This window comes from Sorex fumeus, unplaced genomic scaffold, assembly GCF_029834395.1.
Source record: "Sorex fumeus unplaced genomic scaffold, SorFum_2.1 ptg000046l, whole genome shotgun sequence".
Lineage (NCBI taxonomy): Eukaryota > Metazoa > Chordata > Mammalia > Eulipotyphla > Soricidae > Sorex > Sorex fumeus.
Genome location: NW_026606103.1, coordinates 14501061 through 14524974, shown reverse-complemented (window position 1 = coordinate 14524974; position 23914 = coordinate 14501061). Strand labels below are relative to the sequence as shown.

The 23914-nt window shown below is 39.4% G+C and overlaps 1 non-coding gene across 1 annotated transcript; it reads right to left on the bottom strand.

Moving 5' to 3' along the window:
- Nucleotides 1–22075: 22075 nt before the first annotated feature.
- LOC130031334 (small nucleolar RNA SNORA9) lies at nucleotides 22076–22202 on the bottom strand. Its single transcript, XR_008793680.1, has one exon. It is a non-coding gene; the product is annotated as a small nucleolar RNA SNORA9 (small nucleolar RNA).
- Between the last annotated feature and the right edge of the window lie 1712 nt (nucleotides 22203–23914).

The window sequence follows — 23914 nt, the reverse complement described above, 5'->3', positions numbered from 1 at the left end:
ACAAACCTACAGGAAACATCATCCTCAATGGGGAAAAACTGAGAACCTTCCCACTAAGATCAGGGACGAGACAAAGATGCCCACTCTCTCCACTACTGTTCAATATAGTACTGGAACTACTTGCAATATCAATTAATCAAGAAAAAGATATTAAGGGCATCCAGGTAGGGAAGGAAGAAATCAAGCTCTCACTATTCGCAGATGATATGATACTATACTTAAGAATCCTAAAACCTCTACCAAGAAACTCCTTGAAACAATAGACTTGTATAGTAAAGTTGGAGGCTATAGAATCAATACACAAAAATTCATGGCTTTCCTATACTCAAATAGTTAAAGAGAAGAAAGTGACATAAAGAAAACAATCGCATTCACAATTGTACCCCAGAAAATCAAGTACCTAGGAATCAGGTTAACTAGGGAAGTAAAGGACCTGTACAAAGAAAACTACAAAATGCTTCTCCAGGAAATAAAAGAGGGCATGAGGAAATGGAAAAATATCCCCTGCTCCTCTTTACAATAGCCAGAAACTGGAAGAATCCTGAGTGCCCAAGAAAGATGACTGGTTAAAGAATGTGAATGGAATTGACCGGACAGAGGTCAGCACTGGTGTCTGCACTTCCAGAGACCGGCCTGTGCCCTTATGGCCCATTGACCTTCTTCGGACTGCCTGTAACTAAACCATTAATAGTTCTTATTCTAGAGCAGTTTGGGTACACTGCGCTGTCTCTCTGCTCTCTCTTCTCACATTCTCTCTCTCTCTCTTTCTCTCCCTCCCCTCTTCTCTTTCTCTTTCTCTCTTGTCTGTCCTCTTTCTACCTCTCCATTTCTTTCTCTCACCCCCTCTTCCTTCTCTCTTCTCTCTCCCCCTCTCACTCTCCCCTGTCTTCTCTCTCTCCCCTGTCTTCTCTCTTTTCTTTCTCTCTCTTCCCCCCTTCTCTTTCTCTCCTCCCTTCTCTTTCTCTCTCCCTGTCTTCTCTCTCCTCTTTTTCCCTCCTCTTCTCTCTCCTCCTTCTCTCCCCCCTCCTCTCTTCTCCCTTTCTCTCTTCTCTCTCTCTCCCCTCTTCTCTCTCTCTCCTCTCTCTTTCTCACTTTTTCTCTCTCTTTCTCCCACTGATTTTTGTCCCACACCTAGAGATACTCAGTTACCACAGGCTCTGTACTCTGGAGTTGCTGGTGGTATTGCTCAGGGAACCGTGAAGCTTTGGCCTGCATGCACAGCATGCACTCAATCCATCGAGCTCACTCCAACCCCTGGCACACTTGTCTTTGTTTTAGAGAAGGCAGGAGACATAGTGCATCAGGTATGGTGCATGTCTTGCCTGTGGCCTACCTGGGTTTGATCCCTGACACTCCATATGGTCCCCTGTGCAAACCAGGAGTGATCCCTGGGCATGGAACCAGGAGTAAGCCTGGAGCACCATTGGATGTGGCCTCAAACATGTGTGTGTGTGTATGTGTGTTAAATAATTTTTATTTTAATTGAATCCTCATGAGATAGTTACAAAATTGTTCATGACTGGGTTTCAGTCATGCAATGTTCCAACACCCATCCCTTCACCAGTGCATATTTCCCACTACTAGTATCCCCAGTTTCCCCTCAAACCATGCCCAGCCTCTCTCTATGGCAAGCACTTTCCTATTTTCTCTCCTTTGGGCAGGGTGCGGCAGGGTGATACCATTTCACCAAAACTCTTCAGTGCCACCCTCGAGAACATCATGCGACGACTGGAATGGGAAAACATGGGAGTGAAGATAGATGGTCGGCAACTACACCACCTCCGCTTTGCTGATGACATTGTTTTAATAACACCAAACATCAGCCAAGCGGCACAAATGCTGGCCGACTTTGACCGTGAGTGTGGAAAGGTAGGACTACAGCTGAATCTTACGAAGACAATGTTTATGAGAAACAGCCTTGTTCCTGACGCCCCATTCGCTCTCAATGGAACGACCATCTCCGAATGCAACAGCTATGTGTACCTAGGTCGAGAGGTCAACATGACAAATGACCTGGCACCCGAGCTGCGCAGGAGGAAGAGAGCGGCTTGGAACGCCTTCAAGAACGTCGAAGAAATAGCTAAGAGGAGGAAGAACCTCCGGCTCCGGGCACATCTCTTTGATTCCACTGTTCTTCCTGCATTAACATATGCCTCAGAGACCTGGGCCCTACGCAAACAAGATGAGAACGCCATTCAGGTCTCCCAAAGAAGAATAGAAAGAGCTATGCTTGGAATATCACGTTTCACTCAAATGAGAGAACGAATCCGGAGTTCTGACATCCATCGACGATCAAGGATCAGGGACGCTGTCTCATTTGCCAAGGTGTCGAAAATCAGATGGGCTGGTCACGTAATGAGATTTAAAGACGACCGTTGGACTAGAGCTGTTACTGATTGGATTCCACGGGATGTCAAGAGACCGCGTGGCCGCCCACCTACCAGATGGTCAGACTTCTTTGTCAAGGTCATGAACGATTGGTTTGAGGCCCTCCATGTTCCCGGAGCGAAGAGATGCCATTGGGCTACACTAGCACGCGACAGGGACAAATGGAGACGTTACTGGCGCCCGCTCGAGCAAATCGACGACTAACGGGAAGTTAAGTGATTAAGTGATTAAGTGATTGGGCACTATGGTTTGCAGTACAGATACTGAGAGGTCATCATGCTTGTTCCTTTACTTACTTTCAGCAGTTCTTATTCAGTTCTTATTCAGAGTGATCACTTCCAACTGTCTTTGTCATAGTGGTTCCTTTTTTATCCAAAGTGCCTTCTCCCCAGCACTTGAAGCCAACTTGCAACCATGACCTGTCCTCCTGGCCCTTGTTTCTACTGTCCTCAGGTGTTAGTCTCATATTGTTTTTTTTTAATTCCACAAATGAGTGCAGTCATTCTATGTCAGTCCCTCTCCTTCTGACTCTTTTCACTCAGCATGATACTCTCCATGTCCATCCATTTACAAGAAAATTCCGTGCTTCATTTTTCCTAACAGCTGCATAGTATTCCATGGTGTAGATGTGCCAGAGTTTCTTTATCCAGCCATCTGTTCTCAGGCACCTAGGTTCTATAAACACAATCTTATTCCCTCCCCTGACCTTCCTCCTTGTTGCTGTTGATCTGCCATGTGGGGTCCACATGCAGCCTTATTGTGGCACTCGCAGTTCTCACTGTGATGCTGGCAGGGGTTGCGGGCAGGGTGCAGGGCTCACATAGTCTGCTGGGGTGCTGATGGGGCATCATATCTCAGGATAAATCACTCACTCTGCTGGGGTGCTCCTAGCAGGTCGAGTATTAGGCTGCAGGCTCTTGGGTTTGTGCTCCTGTGGCTGTGGTGCATGCATCTCTACTTGCCGGCATGCACCTCTGGCTGAGCCATGCAGGCTCTAGCTGCAGTGCTCACAGGGTGAGGGGTCACTGTGGTGCTCTGTTTAGAGTTCCCAGGGCTCACACTTTCTGACTGTGGTGCTTGGGTTCTTAGTTATTAGTCACAACATGTGACAGTGGTTTGGGTGCCAAGAACATTCCTGGCACATGTAGCAACATGGAATTGGAATTCATTTGACCATATACCTATAAGGCAAGCATCTTAGCCACTGTGCTATGCGTCAAGCCCTCCATTTTAAAATGTTTTGGGGTATAATGTCACCATCCTGTGTCCACCAAAGTGACAGTATCCCTCAGCCATAGTCCCCTGGACCTTTCAACCCTGCCCTGCCTCTTGGTGTGCTCAATTTGGGAGTTAGAGTCTATGGGTTTGTCTTTGACATTTCTCTCCTTGTGGTGTATTTCTTTGAATACCATATATAAGTGAGATCATCCTGTATTTGTCTTTCTCATTGTGAGTAGTGATTTCACTCATCTTTTACATGATCTGTTTTCATTTCTATTTTCCTTACTTCCACTGTAATTTTTATTTTTTTCCCTTCATCTACTGACTTTGGCTTTAATTTGTTCTTCTACTAAGTTCCTTGAGGTATGCAAAAAATATTTATCATTGTTAATTTTGACAGTGCTGGAGAGTGAACCCTTTAGCTACTTCTAGAAGACCTTAGATGTGAAGATGTTCCCTTCACAGCACTGCAAGGGGAGGCCCAGGAAGTTTTCTCTGTGCTGTGCATTCTGACTTTGCTCTGAGTCTTATGCACCAGGTGGGAATGGACGTGGGTGTCCTTGATGGTCCACATCTCCAGTCCTGTTTTGTTTTGGGGTTACTTCTGGTGCTGCACTTAGGAATCACTCCTGGTAGTGCTCAGGGATCGAACCCAGGTCAGGACACGGGTCCTACCTGCCATGCTCTCATTTCCTATTTTTTTAAATTTAACTTTATTTTTTTTAATTGAATCACTGTGAGAAACTGTTACAAAACTTTCATGATTGAACTTCAATCATACAATGATCGAACAACCCATCCTCCACCAATGCACATTTCCCACCACCAGCATCCACATTTAAGTTCCTATTCTTAAGTGTGGGACAGAGGTGCTTGTTTGACTTGCATTGATCCAGCAGACAGAGACGCATGTCTTCCTCTCTCCCTTAATCCTGTGTTTTCACATTGAAATCTCGCCATCCCCTCATAGCATTCACGGAATTCTAAGAGGTTGTCTTTCTTGCCCCAGTGTCTGCCTCTCTAGAGGATATCGCAATCACTCCCTCCTTTCACAAGCACTGCAAGTGTACCTGGAGCTCACAGACCCAAGTCCCTCATACTGCCCTTCCAGATAAGTCCAGACTCTCTAGGATTACTCTTCAGGCTTAGTTTCCTTTGGACTCCCTCCCACATCTCTGATTCACCATTGCTCAGTATTTCCCTCATCCACTTACTCAAGCATCTTGATAACATATGTATCCTCTGCTCTTGGAATCTGCCTTTTGTTCTCTTTGGCAGGCCTTAAATTGAAATCCTTTCAGAGTAAGTCCTCAGCATTTAGCCTTCGGAGGGTTTGATCAGAATGTCCTCTCCACCACTTTGTCATAGTTCTTTTACAGCCCTCATTTCTGCCCTTGAGTAATTTAATTGCACATATATCTTCCATTAGGTTGTAAACCCTTGGAGGACAGGGATGTCTCCATCCATTATGATTTCCCAGTACTTGATATGGTGCTTTTTGCTTGTGTGGTAGTGTGCAGGGGCTGGCAGCTCCAGGCTCTGTTCTTGGAGTTGCTTCTGGGGGTGCTTGAGGGTTCTTACTGTGTCAAGGATCCAACCCAATCCAGAGTCTTCTACATAACAAAGCATGTGCTCAGTCTCATTGAGCTGTCTCTGATATGGTACTTTGAATGCATTTCGTATTCATGGTTAGTGGAGTTAAAGCTCAGTGTACTTGTGAATCAAGGTTTGTTTTTAATAAATTCAAAGTTTAAATTGTTATATTAGCCAAATAGTATTGTTTAAAATGGAACTTAATCATTTTTTAAAATCTCTATCCCAAAGCAGCTCAATGAATTCTACATTAACCTCCATTTTATAGAGGTAAAAAACAGCAAGTATCTTGCAAAAAGGTCCAGAGTGAGGGGAATCTGTGCCTTAGAAGATCTTGTTTTTCTAACTGAAAAAGGCCCTCGTATTTCTCAAAAAAAAATCCTGAGAAGTCAACCAAGGTTGGTTAAATGAAGAGAAAGGATGAAAATGGGAAAGAGTTACAGCTCTCCATATGCAAATCCATCCTGTCTGTCTGTCTGTCTCCATTTCTCTCACTCCCTCCCTCTTCCAAATCTTGGTTCAGCCTTGGGAGAATATAGGAGTCCAGGAATTTATCCATTTCTTTAAAGTTCTCTTATTTCACGGCATAAAGATTCTCAAAGTAATCTCTGATTTGAATTTTCATAGTTTCTGTTGGGATGTTACCTCTTTCATTTCTGATTCAGTTTATTAGGGTTCTCCCTCTCTCTCTTTCTTTGAGAGTCTTGTCAATGGTTTATTAATCTAGTTTATTTTTTCAAAGAACCAGCACTTGATTTCATTGATCATTTGGATTGTTTTGGGGATTCCAGGTCTTTTTTTAAAAATTGAATTACCTTGAGATACACAGTTACAAAGTTTTCATGATCTGGTTTCAGTCATAAAACGTTCAAACACCTGTCCCTCCACCAGTGTACATTTCTCACCAGTGCACCAGTGTCCCCAGTCCTCCCTCCATCCCTCCCTCCCTCTCTCTCCTCTCTTTCTCTCTCTCCCCTCTATCCCCCTCTCTCTTTCCCTCTCTCTCTCTTTTACCTCCCCCATCTCTCTCTCCTTCCCCTTTTGAGCATTATGTTTTGCAGTATAGATACTGAGAGGCCATCATATTTGATCCTTTACCCACTTTAAGCACACATCTTCCTAGACTATAGACCAAGCATTATGGCTACTTAATACCTGGATTGCAGACCACAACACCCTAAAGGAGAGAGAGAGTAAAAGGTACTATCCACCTGCCACAGAGGCAGGAGTGGGGGGTGGGATGGGGATTATGGGGGGGATGCTGGGAACATTGGTGGTGGAGAATGGGCACTGGTGGAAGGATCAGTTGATAAGATAACTCTGGAATTAATTCAAGAGGAACAACATAAAAATACTCATTGTCCCAGAGGGACAGGAAGGCGACTCTTGTGAAGATGCAACAATCAGAAACATCACTGCTGAGAAGTTCCCAGAGCTGGAGGGGGCAAGCACCCAGATCCAAGAGACTTGAAGGGTACCAGGTAAAAGAAATCCAACTAAAAATACTCAAGATACAAACTAGTCAGAATGATGAATGTCTTAGATAGGTATAGAGCACTTAAAGATTAAAGAAAAAATGACATGCAAAGGAGTGTTGGTACAAATGACAGAAGAATTCTTACATGAGGCCCCAAGACAATGGTGGGAGATAATTAAACTCAATGAACAACTTTACCCAGCCAGACTCTCATTCAGATTTGAAGGAACTATACACAACTTCCAGATAAGAAACAGTTCAGGAACTTTATGACTCAAAACTGCTGTAAAAAGAGAATGAAAAGGGCTACCGTAGATGAGAGAAATCTCACAAATAGACCAAATTTCTACAAAAAAACGGTACAAACTCCAAGGCAATAATCACACTCAATGTCAGAGGCCTAAATGTACCAATTAAGAAACATCAAATGTCAGTATGGATTAAAAAATTGAGTCCAACCTTCTACTGCTTGCAAGAATTAAATTTAAGCAGTAAGGGCAAACAGATTCAAAGTCAAAGATTGGAAGACAATATTTCAAGCACACAAGCCCAAAAAAAAGGCTGGGTGGCCATACTGATATCAGACAACATTGACTATAGTATTAAAAGGTTTTAAGAGACCGAGAAGGCCATTTCTCAGTGATGAAGGGATATGAACATCAGAAAGAACTCACATATTCCTAAACACATTTAAAATTCATAAAATGACCAATATACTTGAAGAACATTGATGACAGCACAATAATAGTTAGAGATTTCAACACCACTCTGTCTCCACTTGATAAATCAGCTAGGCTAAAACTAAAAGCGGAAATACTGGAATTGACTGGAATTGAAGAGAGAAACAGAAGAGAGGAACTTAGTATATATACATATATTATATAAATATATACACACACATATATATGTATGTGTGTATACACATTCTTCTCCAATGCACATAGGGCATTCTCCATGATAGAACACAAGTATAATCACAAAACATAACTCCAAAAATTATTTAACATTCTCAAGTCAATCAATGCAATGCACTACATCAACACAAAAAAATTAAAATCATATCAATAGATGCCAAGAATATATTAGATAAGAGGATGAAGAGGAAGGAGAAAAGTAGCTTGTAGAAGAGAGCTCAGAACTTCCCCAGTCTCTGAAGGGAAGCTCCAGAAGAGAGATAATGCAAGCTATCAAAGGAGGAACACCTAGATTACTCTGGATTATAGACCTGAGAAGGAAGGGAAGGAAAAGAACCTGAGAAGGACAGGGAAGGAAAGGAAGAAGAGGCAGATAGGAGGTAACATGGGCAAAAGGACTCAGACACATTGGTAGTGTTACTGTTTACATATTTTATTTAGGAATGCAAAAAATAAAAAGAATGTCAAAATTATAATGAGTAATTCAGAGGGTATTAATCACTAACAATTTAATGATTTAATTAAAAAATATTCAAAGCTCTTTTTAACTGCTTACCTCCCAAAGAGTTGAGAATTTCAGCAGATGGCTTCTCCTAGGAGGTTTTATTTTTGTAGAATCTTTAGAATTTTCTAAATGTGGTATCCTATTTTCTGCAAATAGTTCAATCTTGACTTTTTTCTTTCATATCTGGATGCCCTTGATTTTTTTTTTGCCTAACTGCTATGAGCAGTACTTCCAGTAGTATATTAAATAGGAGTTGTGAGATTGGGCAATCTTGTCTTGTAACTAATCTTAGAGGTTTTTAGTTTTTTGCCATGTATAATACTTGCTGTGGGCTTATGTGAGATGACTGATTATATTGAGAAAATTTCTTTCAACTTCCATTTTGTTGAGGGTTTTTATCATGAATGGGTACTGGATCTTGTTGAATGCTTTCTCTGCATTGATTGATGTGATTATATGATTGTCATCTTTTCTTTTATTGATACAGCGTATTATGTTGATTGAATCACAAATGTTATATCAGTTTTGCATCCTTGGGAGGAGTCCTACTTGGTCATGGTGTATGATCTTTTTGATGACCTGCTAGATTTGTTTTGTTAGTATTTTGTTAAGGATCTTTGCAGTTATGCTCATCACGGATATCAGACTATAATTTTCTCTCTCTCTCTCTCTCCCTCTCTCTCTCTCTCTCTTTCTAACTTTTTTAAATATCTGTGCTTTTGTTATGAGGGTGATATTTTTCTCATAGAAATTGTTTGGGAGTGTTTCTATTTCTTCAATTTTCTGGAAGAACTTTATAAAGATTGACAGTAGGTCCTCTTTAAAGTTTGGAAAGTATTCACCAGTGAATGCATCTTGGCCTGGGCTTTTGTTTCTGGAAAGAATTTGATTACCATTTCTATTTCTTCAATAGTAATAGGTTTGTTCAGGCATTCCAAATTTGGTACAGGCTTGGGAGTTTATAGGAATACTAGAATTTATCTGGTTCTTCAAGTTTCTCTTGTTTTGTTGCATGAAGATTCTCAAAACAATCTGATGATTTTTTGAATTTCTGTGGTTTCTGTTGTGATGTCCCCCCTTCATTTCTCAGTTTATTGGGGCTCTCTCTCTTTCTTTGTATGTCTTGATAGCAGTTTATTGTCTTTCTTTTTTTTTTTTCCAAGAACAAGATCTTGGTTTCATTGATCTTTTGGCTTATCTTTTGTGATTCCAGCTCGTTCATTTTTACTGTTTTTTTTTTTATTTCCTTCTTGCCACCTGGTTTAAGCTCCTTTTGATGGTCATTTCTCAAGATCTTAAAGTGAGAAGTTAAGCTGAATATGTGGGTCTTGCTTCCTGATGAATTCTTACAGAATTCTTACTAAACATTCCTCTTATAACAGTTTTAGATACATCCCACAATTTCTGGTAACTTGGTCTTTATTCTCATGTCCAACGTTTAGATTCAGCCTTCTGGAACTGTGAGTTACCCTGGATAGTCTTTGTCTTGGTCGACACAATAAAGTCAGACAGTCTCTAACCCTGTGCGTTCCATTCTAGGCCATGGGTCCCAATGTGGAGTTCTTCAGCTGAACTTCTCGGTCCTATCTTGGCATTAAAATCACAAACAATGATCTTATAGAAGGTGTGGTCTTCTTTATAGAACTTCTCCAACTGCATGTAGGACTTCTCAATTACTCCTTCATCATAATTGGATGTTGGTGCGTTTACAACGAAGATAGAAACTGCCAGTAGTGAGCCACATCTATTCAAGTGTAATTGTCCTATTCAGGTTGTAAGGCATTCGAAAGAATCAATGCTGTGGCCACGTTCGTGTTGACAAGGACACTGACACCTCCGACGCCTCTTTTGTCGCATGTTCTGCCTTATTATCTGTCATCTACAAGCTGTTCACTTAAGTCATCCCGAATAGGATTGACAGAACACTAGATGAAGGAAAACCATGCGAGCAAGCCAAGTTCCGCAAAGGATTCAGCACAATTGACGGCATCCACACGATAACCAAGCTCATTGAGGTTTCTTGGGAGTTCAAGATGCCGCTCTCCCTAAGGTTTATTGATTTAAAGAAGGCCTTTGATTCTGTTGAGATCAAAGCAGTCATTGAAGCCCTAGCCTATCAGGGCATTCAAACTCAATATATCAATCAGGGTCCTCTGTGATCTGTATTATGGATTCACTACCAGGATCTCACCATTCTACAAAGAAGTGATCATCGATGTCAAGATAGGGGTTCAGCAGGGTGATACCATTTCACCGAAACTCTTCAGTGCCACCCCCGGAAACATCATGCGATGACTGAAATGGGAAGGAATGGGAGTGAAGATAGAGGGTCGGCAACTACATCACCTCCGCTTTGCTGATGACATCGTTCTAAATAACACCAAACTTTAGCCAAGTGGCACAAATGCTGGCCGACTTTGACCGTGAGTGTGGAAAGGTAGGTCTACAGCTGAATCTCACGAAGACAATGTTGTGAAAAACAGTCTTGTTCCTGATGTTCCAATCGCTCTCAACGGAATGACCATCTCCAAATGCAACAGTTATGCGTACCTATGTCGAGAATTCAACATGACGTATGACCTGGCACCTGAGTTGCGCAGGAGGAAGAGAGCGGCTTAGAATGCCTTCAAGAACATCAAAGAAATAACTAAGAGGACAAAGAACCTCTGGCTCTGGGCACATCTCTTCAATTCCACTGTTCTTCCTGCATTAACATATGCCTCAGAGACCTGGGCCCTATGAAAACAGGATGAGAATGCTATTCGTGTCTTCCAAAGAGGAATAGAAAGGGCTATGCTTGGAGTGTCACTTTTCACTCAAATGAGAGAAAGAATCTGGAGTTCCAACCTCCTTCAATGGTCAAGAATCAGGGATGCTGTTTTGTTTGCCAAGGCGTCGAAAATCAGATGGGCTGGACATGTAATGATATTTGGAGACTGCCACTGGACTAGAGCCATTACTGCCTGGATTCCACGGGACGTCAAAAGATTGCGTGGCCCCCCACCTACAAGATGGTCAGACTTCTTCATCAAGACCCTGAACAATCTTTTTGAGGCTCTTCATGTTCCTAGAACGAACAGATGCCATTGGGCTACACTAGCACATGACAGGGACAAATGGAGACATGACTGGCATCCACTCAAGCAAATCGATGAGTAACAGGAAGTCAAGTGATCAAGTGATATCCTTAACAATTGTTTTCTAGCCTTTGACTTTGAGTCTATGTTTGCTGTTTAAATATGTTTCTTGCAGACAACAGAGTGTTGGTTTCAATTTTTTAATCCATCCTACCATTCTGTTTCTCTTAATTGGTATATTTAGCCCACTGACTTTGAGAGAGATTTTCGTTAAGGGGGGTGGAGGGCTTGTGCCATCTTTTTGTAAGAATTCGCTATGACTGTGGGGGTTGTCTTATCTTAAAGTGACCCATCTAAATGGCTTTAAGTCTATGAAGTTTAGCTGTGAATTTGTGTTTTGTTCCTTCAAAATCTGAATGAGAATCTGGTGGGTAAAGTATTCTTGGTGAGGCATTTGTTTCATTGAATTTTATTCACTGTATTTCACCACTATCTTCAAGCATGGAAGATTTAATCCGATAAGTTGGTTGTACATATTAAGGATGCTCCTTTGTAAGTGATGTCCTTTTGTGATGTTTTCTTTCAGTATTCTATCTCTATCATTTTCAGCATTCTGATTAAGATGCATCTCATGGTATTTTCATTTTTATTTCATTTAGCTGGCACCTGTTGGGCCCCCTGGATTTGGGTGCATGTGCTGTTCAACTATGGGAACTCAGAAATGATGGCCTTGACAGTTGCTTCTTCATAGGGTTTTTTCCCCTGTCCCTCTGGGAACTCAAGGATTCTTACATTGTTGTTGAATTTATCCCAAAGTTCTCCTGTCATCTATTGGTTTATTTTGAGGCTATTTTCTATCTTCTGGTGTCTTCTGGAGATTTCCTGCACCTCATCTTGGAGTTCACTGATTCTGTGTTCATAAGCTGTTACTCTGTTAATGAGGTTTCCCAGTGAGTTTTTCATTTCATCTTCCAGGTTTTAGATCTGGCATTTATGCTTGTATTTTCATCTGTATTTTCCTTATTTCTGCTCTCATATCCTCTTGTGTTTCATTGGCGGTGCACTCCATTGTTTCTTTGAGTTTCCTATGGATCTTCATCAATCTCATTCTAAATTCTTTATCAGAGAGGTTATATAGCTCATTGTTACTGGTTGGTTCATCTGGGCTAGAATCTGCACTAAGTTTAGTGGGTTTCTGCGTTGCTTTACTATTGTGACTGTTGTTATTTGAAGTTGTTTCTTGTGCATTGTTGTAGTTAGAATGTCTGTGTATGTCTATGATTAATTATGGAGAGGTGAAGAAATACATGGCTGTTCCTCTTCATTCCACGACGTTGCTCTTCATAGGTGGGGTTTAATACTGACCTGGGGAGCAAATTGGCGTCCCTAAATTCAAACCAGAGTCCCAGATGCCTTCCTGGCCTTCTTTTTAGTTTTCAGAGAAGATGGGCAGAGAAGATGGCTTCGTTACTGTTAGTTTATTATTTGTTTTTAAGATAGTTGTTTTCATTGCTTCATTTTTAGCCTATGTTTTCCAATATGCTTCCATGATTACATCTGTAACTTGGAGAGCAAAATTTACTTCAAGAATTGTTCTACCAGCAGAATTCCCATATTCAAATAAAAAAAACCCCATACATTTAATATGCTCAAACCAATAGCATTAAATATTTTTATATTATTTTTCTCTAAATATACAATGCCAAGTGAACATTACCTATACATTTACTTATATTCAACCCTTTTTGAATTAATACAATAATTTTATCATTCTCTTTGGAAAATAAGCAAAGGAATGAGTTTTATTAGAATAAACATAATATAGCTCTATCAAATCATTGAAATATTTTTGGTAACATTTTGGGTAATATTTAAATTACCCAGGGCTGGAGTGATAGCACAGCGGGTGGGGCGTTTGCCTTGCACGCAGCCAACATGGCTGACCCGAGTTCGATTCCTCTGCCCCTTTCAGAGAGCCTTTCAAGCTACCGAGAGTATTTCGCCCGCACACCAAAGCCTGGCAAGCTACCCGTGACGTATTCGATATGTCAAACACAGTAACAACAAAGTCTCACAATGGAGATGTTACTTGGCCCGCTTGAGCAAATTAATGAACAACAGGAGGACAATGACAATGACAATGACCAAATAGTAATTTAAATCCAATTAGTAATTTAAATCCTAAATAGTAGTTTTAATAAGTCAACTGTCAGCTCTAGAAATAAGGAAAAAATTTAGAGGAGTAACTATAGGCTTGGATTTTCTAAAGGGATTGCAACATATAGACTTCCTTGACATTTTTAGGTTTTCAAAAACAAGTTTGATAATGCAGTTTTAATGTGTCTGATATTATGTTATATTGATAATGCTATATAACAAACTGTGATATAGAATTGAGCAATTCAAAAAGATATAAGTAAATGATACTTCAGTAATACTAATTGTAAATTAGAATTAACTTACCACAAGTCAATTTTTTTGGTTTTGTCTTGTTTTGTTTTGGCGCCACAGCTAGCTGTGCTCAGGGCTTCTTCCTGGCTCTGTGCTCAGGGATCACTTCTGAGGGTTCAAGGGACCATAGATGGACCCATGTCAGAAGCCTGCAAGGCAAGCTCCCTTTCTGCTGTACTGTCTCTCTGGCACTGTCAATTTAAAATATTTTTAAAGAAAAGTCACTCTATTTCCAGCTATAAATCAAATAATAACTTACAGCAGATCTTTAATTCAAAAAATCATTAAATGCCAATAAATTTATTTGTATTCTTAAAAATTAAAAAAAAAACTTAAGGAAGCTTACTATTTTCTTGTGTTGTTGTAAAAACATCCATCAGGTTTGAATTTGCCATCTTGCAGATTTTGTTTCATCATATCAACTGAGTCAAGAAGATCCATAGCACTGAAATACAATAAAATTTTTTTAAAAAAGCTCTTTAATTGTTCACATTTTTACTTGCTCAATTCTAAAAAGCTATATAAATGAATTTCTTAAAATAAGGGCGTTTGCCTTACAAGCGGCCAACATGGCCGACCCGAGTTCGATTCCTCCGCCCCTCTCAGAGAGACCAGCAAACTACCGAGAGTATTCGATATGCCAAACACAGTAACAACAAAGTCTCCAATGGAGATGTTACTGGGCCCGCTCGAGCAAATCGACGATCAACGGGAGGGCCTTTACCTTTACCTTTACCTCTACATTTAAACTGAGTTGTGGGGGGAGGGGTGAAGCAGCTGAACGATGAAGAATCTGCTCCTCATGTACATGGGCCTGGGCTCTATCACCAGCACAGAAACAGCACCACCAATACAATGAAACTCTTAGAAATCTTGCTGAACAGTTCCCAAAGTTAAAGAATGCAGACATTCAGATCCAAGGAGCCAGAAGAGTGCCAGCTAAAAGAGACCCGAATAAAAACACTCCAAGGCTAAGCGAAATGAGTCAAAAAGAGAGGGACAGACATAGAAAGATTGCGTTTATCTGGGAATCTAAAGTAACAAAATAAGAGACTAACAACCAAGAATAGCCGAGATAAGTATCAGGAGGTTCACTCCATGACTTGGAGGCCAGCCGCACATGCTGGGGGGAAAGGGAAAAGGCAGCTCTGATAGAGATGGGAGCACCAAATAATGGGTGTTGGGAGGATCCTCCCAGGATGGGAGAAGCATGCTGAAAGTAGACTATAGACCAAACAAGATTGCCACTCAATGCCTCTTTTGCAAACCACAATACCCAAAAGGAGAGAGAAAACAAAAGGGAATGCCACAGGGGTGGTATGGGATGGGGGTGATGGGGCGGTGGGAGGGAGACTGGGAGCACTGGAGGTGGAGAATGGGCACTGATGGAGAGATGGGTACTCAATCATTGTATAACTGAAATCCAAGCACAAAAATTTGTACTTCTACAACTGTACCTCATGGTGTTTCACTAATAAAAATTAAAAAACAAGTCAAAAAATAAATATTTGAACTTTAAATTCAATTACTATGCCATATAACTCAATTTTCAGGTTTATTTTAGGGGCAGAAAAATCAGAATCAAGTTTGTCATCATCAGATATACTATAAAATATAAAATAATAAGAAAAAATTTAATTTTTTAAACTGAGCTATATTTTAAGTGATTCACAGTATTAAGGGGATCAAGTGTAAAGGATTGTTTTACTTACTTTCAATAATTCCTAGGTTCTCAAAGATTTGCTCAAATGAAATGTTCACTCCTAAATCATACTAAATAATACTATTTATCTTTGTTCTCGGAGAGCCTGGCAAGCTACCGAAAGCATCTCGCCCACATGTCAAAGTTTGGCAAGCTACCCCTGGCCTATTTGATATGCCAAACACAGTAACAACAAGTGTCACAATGGAGACATTACTGGGCCCGCTCGAGCAAATCGATGGACAACTGGTGGACGTTGCTACAGTGCTACCTAAAATTAATATTACTTCTTTTTTTGGGGGGGCATACCTAGCGATGCACAGGTATTACTCCTGGCTATGCACCCAGGAGTTACTCCCGACGGTGCTCAGCGGACCATATGGGATGCTGGCGACCGAACCCAGGTTGGCCGTGTGCAAGGCAAATGCCCTATCCGCTGTGCGGCTTAATTTGTGGCTCCAGCCTCAAATTAATATTGTTTTAAGTACAAAAAAAAGGTCAAATGAACTCCTCTCAAAACTCAAATATAACTTTTATAAGTGGAAGCACACTTCAAATAGTCTGATAAATTATTTGAATAAAAGTATAGCTTTAAGGAATGCATGCAGGTAAGAAATGCTGAAGAGAAAAAGCACACCACACTGTATTCTGATATTGGAGAAAACAGCAGCATTTTCTCAAATGACTGCTGCCATTCAGTTGTCTGGTGATGGAGGCTGAATGTGTACATGGTCTGTTTCACCAGCAGGGTGAGCTCGGTCCTCTGCGATAAACGTTTCTATGTAAATCTCATGGAAGCTAAAAGAAATCTTTTCTATAGTTACAAGCATGGGTGAATACATGCATAAAAGCAAACTATTAAATATGATTGTAGACTAATACTAATTTATTATTTACTATTAAATATGATGGTATAAAAATTTCATAGAGCAGCCCTACAAAAAGAGCTTTAAAAAGTAATTACTATATTAAGATTCTACCACATGTTTTGTAGTCACAGTGTCACCAAAGTAAAATTATATTTTACTGAAGTATTTAAATCTCTCCTATTTTTCTTATTACTAATCTTTATTGTTTTCTCACTTGTACTTGCTAATTTTTGTTTTGCTTTTCCTATTTTTTTTAATTCCACGTGCTTGGTTTTTCATCTTTTATAGGATTATGGTTTAGCTCTATACTAAACATTAAAATAAAGTCAATTATTTTCAGTGTAAATATATAGTATACAAAGCATATTGAAAATATTTCAAATTTTAAGTGTACAATAACTTTAAGCAAATATTATTACCAAATACAAATTTTATTTATTTATTTATTTTGCTTTTTTTAGGTCACACCCAGCGATGCAAAGGGGTTACTCCTGGCTCATGCACTCAGGAATCACTCCTGGCGGTGCTCAGGGAATCATATGGGATGCTGGGAATCCAACCAGGGTTGGCTGCGTGCAAGACAAACGCCCTATCCACTGTGCTATCGCTCCAGCCCCCAAATACAAATTTTACATATAAAATATTTCAGAAAATTTAACCACAATTCTGAACAAACTGCCAAATATAGAGGATTATTTCATCAACATAAAGGAGAAAGTGTTTAATAACTGACCTAGTAGAAGAAGGCACTATGACCAAATGTCTTCCAATGCAGCTTCAAATGGTTGGGTATAAAAGTTTATCCATAGGATTATAAGATCAAGTTAACCTACATATGTATTAAAAAGGATGTTTAAGTCAATACAGTTCAATGCCACCTTAAAAATCAAACACATTAGTTTATAATGCGAAACTTACTCAGTATTGTCATGACATTATAAAATTAATAAAACTGCATCCTTAATAACAAATTGCAATCTTCAGATTAGTTATGTGGATAGATTATTGCATTATTCACAGAAAAATTTTAGAAAACAAGAAAGCATACATGCTGTCTGAAAACCCAGAAAATAGGAGCAGGTATTAAAAGCAGAAATAATGGTGCCTCGCCTGGACTCCTTAACCCCTCCTCCTCTATACCACATGGACGCTCAGACTGCAGAAAGAGCTGTCAGAAACCTAAGAAACTGAGATGGGACATTTTGGCTTTCAAGTAACTTTTCCAATACCTAATAATATATATAATTTCTTAGTCTTTTAACAAAGAATACACTGAACTAACAACATTTTTAAGTTATGCAACTCAGATTTATGTAAAAACAATTGTTTCCGATAATGCTCAATAACATTAAAGGTATATTACAGAGATAGGTATATTATTATGGCCATTTGCTTTGAAAGAAATTCCGAGAATAAACATAGCTTTCAACGTTAATTCACACAATGAATATATGACCAACTTTAATTTTATTTATTTATTTTTTGCTTTTTGGGTCACACCTGGAGATGCACAGGGCTTACTCCTGGCTCTGCACTCAGGAGTTACTCCTGGCGGTGCTCAGGGGACCATATGGGATGCTGGGAATAGAACCCGGGTCGGCCACGTGCAAGGCAAACGCCCTACCCACTGTGCTATCTCTCCAGCCCCGACCAACTTTAATTTTAAATGGTATATCTGCTGACTAAAAAATATGCAAAACATTTAAAACACATACACTTCAGCAAAATTAATGGATACTTCTTTTCTATAAAATTATGTAAAGGGTTTAAATTAACTTTTATCTTTGACTTTAGTGAATTTAAACTATGTGTAATAATAATATTATCATCCATATAGGAAAGGAAAAAATCAAGCTCTCACTATTCGCAGATGATATGATACTATATCTAGAGAATCCTAAAAGCCTTTACCAAGAAACTCCTTGAAACAATAGACTTGGACAATAAAGTCGCAGTACCCAAAAATTGTGCCCCAGAAAATCAAGTACCTCGGAATCAGCCTAAGGAGTAAAGGACCTCTACAAAGAAAACTGCAAAACGCTACTCCACAAAATAAAAGAGGACATGAGGAAATGGAAACATATCGCCTGATAATGAATAGGAAGAATTAATATTGTCAAAATGGCAATACTCCCCAAGGCACTATACAGATTCAATGTGATCCCTATGAGGATAGCCATGAAATTCTTCAAAGAAATGGATCATTTAGCACTCCTAGAATTCATTTGAGCAACAAATGCTCACGAATAGCTAAAGCAATTCTTGGGGAAAAGGGTGGGGAGGCATCAACCTCTCCATCCTCAAACTCTACTACAAAGTGGTAAGAATAGTTGTAATAAGTACCAGAAGGTCTGCTCCACATCTTGGAAGCCGGCAGCACATGCTGGGGGAAAGGGCAGTTCAGACAGAAAAGGAAACACCAAGTAAAGGGTGTTTGGAGGACTCGCTGGGGATGCAAGATGCGTGCTGAAAGGCTGAAAGTAGACTATAGACCGAACACGGTGGCCACTCAATACCTCTATTGCAAACCCCAACACCCTAAAGGAAGAGAGAGAAAAAGGGAATGCCCTGCCATAGAGGTGGGGTGGGGTGGGGGTGGGGTAGTGGGCAGGCTACTGGGTTCATTGGTGGAGAATGGATGGGCACTAGTGGATGATGGGTACTTGATCATTGTGTAACTGAAACCCAAATACGACAGTTTGTAAGTCTATTTACAAACTAGTTACCATGTAGCTGTACATGGTATCTCACTAATATATATATATATATATATATATTATCATTACAACATATAATTATAAATTAAACTCATAAAAATTAAATTTACAAAATTCAAGGAGATTAATCTTTACAATATAATTAAGGGAAAAGTTTTATAGAAATACGAACTACCTAGTCATGCATGGTGTCCAGTATTTGATTTAACTAGTCATATATAACGTAAAATCTTCTTGAGATGCACATGTCAGTCATTTCTTGGAATTATTTAAAAAAAGGAAATCTATCAAAACAAAAAATAGATTAATTTCTTACATTTCAGATATTTATCATTTTTCTCTAAGAAAGCATCTTTAAATAAACTAGTAACTTGATAAAACAGAACTGAGCTTGAAATTCACTAGAACAAATTAACAGTAGGCACAAACTAGGCAAATTTTCAGCAACTGATTAGTTTCTCATATTTTATGTGTTTCTAATTTCTCTAAGAGTTTCTTTAAATAAACTACTTCATAAAAAGAATTGAGCTTAAAAATTCACTAGGACAAATGAATACTAGACACAAAATGGGCAAAATATCAGGTAGTGCAACAGGCAGAGTGCTCTCATTGAGCATGTAGCCAGACTTGATCTTCAGCACCCTGATCATCATCAGGACTGAGCCCTGAGCACAGGGACAGGAGTAAGTCCTGAGCACGCCCAGGTGTGGCTTAATCAAAGCCCACCCACAAATGTTTTCCCTCAATTCCCTGTTCTGTCACAATCACATCTCAGGGTTCATTCCCACTGGTGACTGTCAAATACACTTACTTTGCTTCTTCATCCTCCACATGAGGACGATCATCTGGCATTTGTCTTTTTCTTCTCAGCTCACTTATTATAACAGCTTCCAATTCCATCCAAGTTTCAGCCAGGTGAACCTTTCACCTCTTCTCATATTTGAGCGGTACTGCACGTGTGTTTGTACAAGCTCTTTATCCACTCATCTCTTGTGGGCACTTGCGTTGTTTCCAGATCCTGGCTGCAGTCAACAATGCTGTGATGAGTACAGGTGTGGAGATGTCCTTCAGGCTGAGCCAAACCAGTCTCTCCAATGAAAAATGAGGTTCCTATCTGGCACACCCCCACTGGCACTTACTCATTTCTGGCTTTGTGTTACACATTTGTGAGTCCCCATGTGAGTGATGTTTTATTTTCACTTTGATTTGCATTTCCCTTATAATCAATGATGACGAATTTCCTTTGCCTCTGGGTCAATTTCACATCTTGAGACCATGTCATTCCTTTCCTTTCCACATTTTTGAATCGGTTTTTCTGATGGAGAGTTTTTTTTTTTTTTTTTTTTTTTTTTTTTTTTTTTTTAGTGAAACATCATGAGGTACAGTTGTAGATTTACAAATTTTTGTGCTTGGGTTTCGGTCATACCATGATCAAATACCCATCCCTCCACCAGTGCCCATTTTCCACTACCATGGATAATATCCCTCCCCCCCAACCCCCCAACCCCCGTGCCACTGTGGCAGGGCATTCCCTTTTGTTCTCTTCTTTTTGTGTTGTGGTCAGCAAAAGAGGCATTGAGTGGCAAACATGTTCAGTCCATACTCTACTTTCAACATGCATCTCCCCTCCTGGGAGGATCCTCCAAACACCCTCCATTTGGTGCTCCCTTCTCTATCTGAACTGCCCTATCCCCTAGAATACCCGGCTGGCCTCTAAGCTATGGAGTAATCCTCCTGGTGTTGATCTCAGCTATTCTTGGGTATTAATCTCATATTTTGTTATTTTATATCCCCCAGATGAATGCAATCTTTCTATGCCTAACCCTCTCTTTCTGACTCATTTCGCTTAGCATGATACTTTCCATGTTGTACCACTTGTGTGTAAATTTCATGATTTCATCTTTTCTAAGAGCTACATAGTACTCCATTGTGTAGATGTACCAAAGTTTCTTTAACCAGTCATCTTTTCTTGAGCACTCAGATTTCTTTCAGTTTCTGGCTACTGTAAAGAGTGCTGTAATGAACAAACAAGTGCAGATGTCACTTCAACTATACATTTTTGCCTCTCTGAGATATATTCCCAGGAATGGTATTGCTGGGTCAAATGGGAGCTCAATTTCTAATTTTTTGAGAAGCATCCATACTGTTTTCCAAAAGGGCTGAACTAGTCGGCATTCCCACCAGCAGTGAAGGAGTGTCCCTTTCTCGCCACATCTGTGGCAGCATCAATTGCTTTTGTTCTTTTGAATGTGGGCCAGTCTCTGAGGTGTGAGATGGTATCTCATTGTGGTTTTGATCTGCATCTCCCTTATGATTAATGATGTAGAGCATTTTCTCATGTGCTTTTTTGCCATTTGGATTTCTTCTTTGAGAAAGTTTCTGTTCATTTCATTGCCCCATTTTTTGATGGGGTTGGATGTTTTCTTCTTGTGGAGTTCAACCAGTACTTTGTATATCCTTGATATCAACCCCTTGTCAGATGTGTATTCGGCGAATATTCTTTCCCATTCTGTAGACTGTCTTTGTATTTTGGTCACTGTTTCTTTGGAGGTGCAGAAGCTTCTTAGTTTAAGAAAGTCCCATTTATCTATCTCTGTTTTCACTTGCTCAGTCAGTGGCGTGGCATCTTTGAAGATACCATTAGCTTCAATGTCATGGAGGGTTTTGCCAACTTTGTCTTCAATGTTCCTTATGGTTTCTGGTCTGATGTTGAGGTCTTTAATCCATTTTGATCTTACTTTTGTACATGGTGTTAGGCAGAGTTCTGAGCCCATTTTTTTGCATGTAGTGATGGAGAGCTTTAAGAGCACTTTATGTATCTTAGATATTAGTCCTTTATCTTGCGTATGGTCTCAAAATCCTTTCAATTAGCAGAATGTCTTTTAATTGTAGGGCACATTGCTCACAGAATGCAGAAGTGTTCTAGTTTGATATAGTTCCGTTTCTGTTTTTATTACCTTTGCCACTTGAGTTCTTACATTTCAGACTTCACTGTGGTCATGATTTTGGAGAGTCTTGCCTATGTTTCCCCAATGGATTTTTCAAGATTCAAGTGCAATATAAATATTTTAATTTACTTGAGTTGATTTTTGTTTACAGGGTGAAAGAGGGGTCTATTTTTCCCTTATTGCTTCTGTTTTATTCTTTTTCTTATTTTTCACGATTGTCTGAGATTTCTAACACCTTACTCTGAATGGAGCAGGTCAAGATCTCACAACGTTTCATAATTGCAAGCACTGTGGGAAAGCACAGGGTCACTCCAGACCCAAGTATGATGAAGGCTTGCACCTAATTTCATTTTTTTAATTGTGACTATCTAGTTTTCCCGTAATCATTGGCTAAAGAGGTTTCCTTGCTCCAATTCATGCACTTCTTCATAAATAAATTGCTCATGCATCTGAGGGTTTCTCCCTGACTTCTCAATCCTATGCCATTGAGAAGAGACTTTTTTTCTTCCGGTACCAACCAATTTTGATTGCTAAAGCTTTGTGTCAGAATTTAAAGTCTGGGGACACAATGCCTCCCATTTTTCCTCAAGATTGCTTTGGCTATGTCAGGAGTTTTGTAGCTTAATGCAAATTTTAGAAAAATTTACTCCATGTCCTTGAATAATGCCACGGAAATTTTTTTCACAATTGCTGTTTCTGTAAACTACTTTGAGTTAAGATAGTCATTTTCAAGATGGCAATTATTATGATCCTTAAACCAAGAATATTTTTCTATTACATTAGTTCATTTTAAATTCCTTTCAGAAGTTTTTCAGTTTTCACTAAATAGGTCTTTTACCTCCTTTGTTAAACTAAGGGGTTTCTGTTTTTTCATGATTGCAATCGGGTTTATTTCTATTCTGGATTTGGGTTTTTTTTTGTTGTTGTTTGTTTGTTTACATGTAAGAATAAATTAGAATCCTGTGCACTGGTTTTGTATCCTGCTACTTTACTATATAAATATATTGTTTTGAGGAGTTTTTCAGAGGAGCCTTTTTGGGTTCCTACATACGAAATTCCTAACAGTGCTTTGTAGGTTTTAATAAGTAAATCTTTCACCTCCTTTCTAAAAATTGATTACACATTACCTAATGTTTTTCATAACTATAAGCAGGATTTTTAAATTAAATCACTCTTTTATCATTGTTTACATATAAAATCACAAAAGATTTTCCTGTTTGCTTTCGTAAGCTGCAACTTTCCTGTAAAGATTTATTGCTTCTAGGAGTGTTTAATGAATGATTGGTTATGCAGTCTTAGGATTCTTGATATGTCATTTGTAAACAGTGAATTTGATTTCTTTGCCAATTTGAACACAAATTTAAATTTTTTTCTTGCTTAATTTCTGTGGCAGCAGCTATCAGAACTGTATTGAATAATAGTGCTCTCAATATATTGTTACATCCATAACAGCGTTGGGAAGTCAAGCACTAAAGAAACAAATTGTGATTGAAGCCGACTTCAGGTTAACCATGTCACCATAACACTAGAAAATACTTTATCTGTGAAACAAACAAACAAAAAACTATAATGTATTTACAGAATAAAATAAGGGATTCACACTGTGCTAACATACACCTACAGAGAACAAAGGCAGTAAGAAAAATACAAAACCCAAGAAAAGTGAGACAGAAATAACATTTTTCCCTTTCTGATATTTGGGCCATTCTCAGTGGTACCTGAGAGTGACTCCCAGTTATTTGCTTGGGGACTTCCTGTGGACCTTTGGGGGCCAAGCAGTGCCAGGGACCCAGCACAGGAGATTCATGGCAAAACATGCTCTCAAGCCATTTGAGTCATTGCTCTGGACAGAGGATTATTTTTTAAGGGCAATACTGACTCTGTCCCCAGTGGCAATTACTTTTAATATAAGTTTACTCTTCCCCATAAAAAAACATAAATGGCCAAATACATTAAAAAAAAAAGGCCCTCCCATTGTTCGTCGATTTGCTGGAGCGGGCCCAGTAATGTCTCCATTGGAGATTTTGTTGTTACTGTGTTTGGTATATTGAA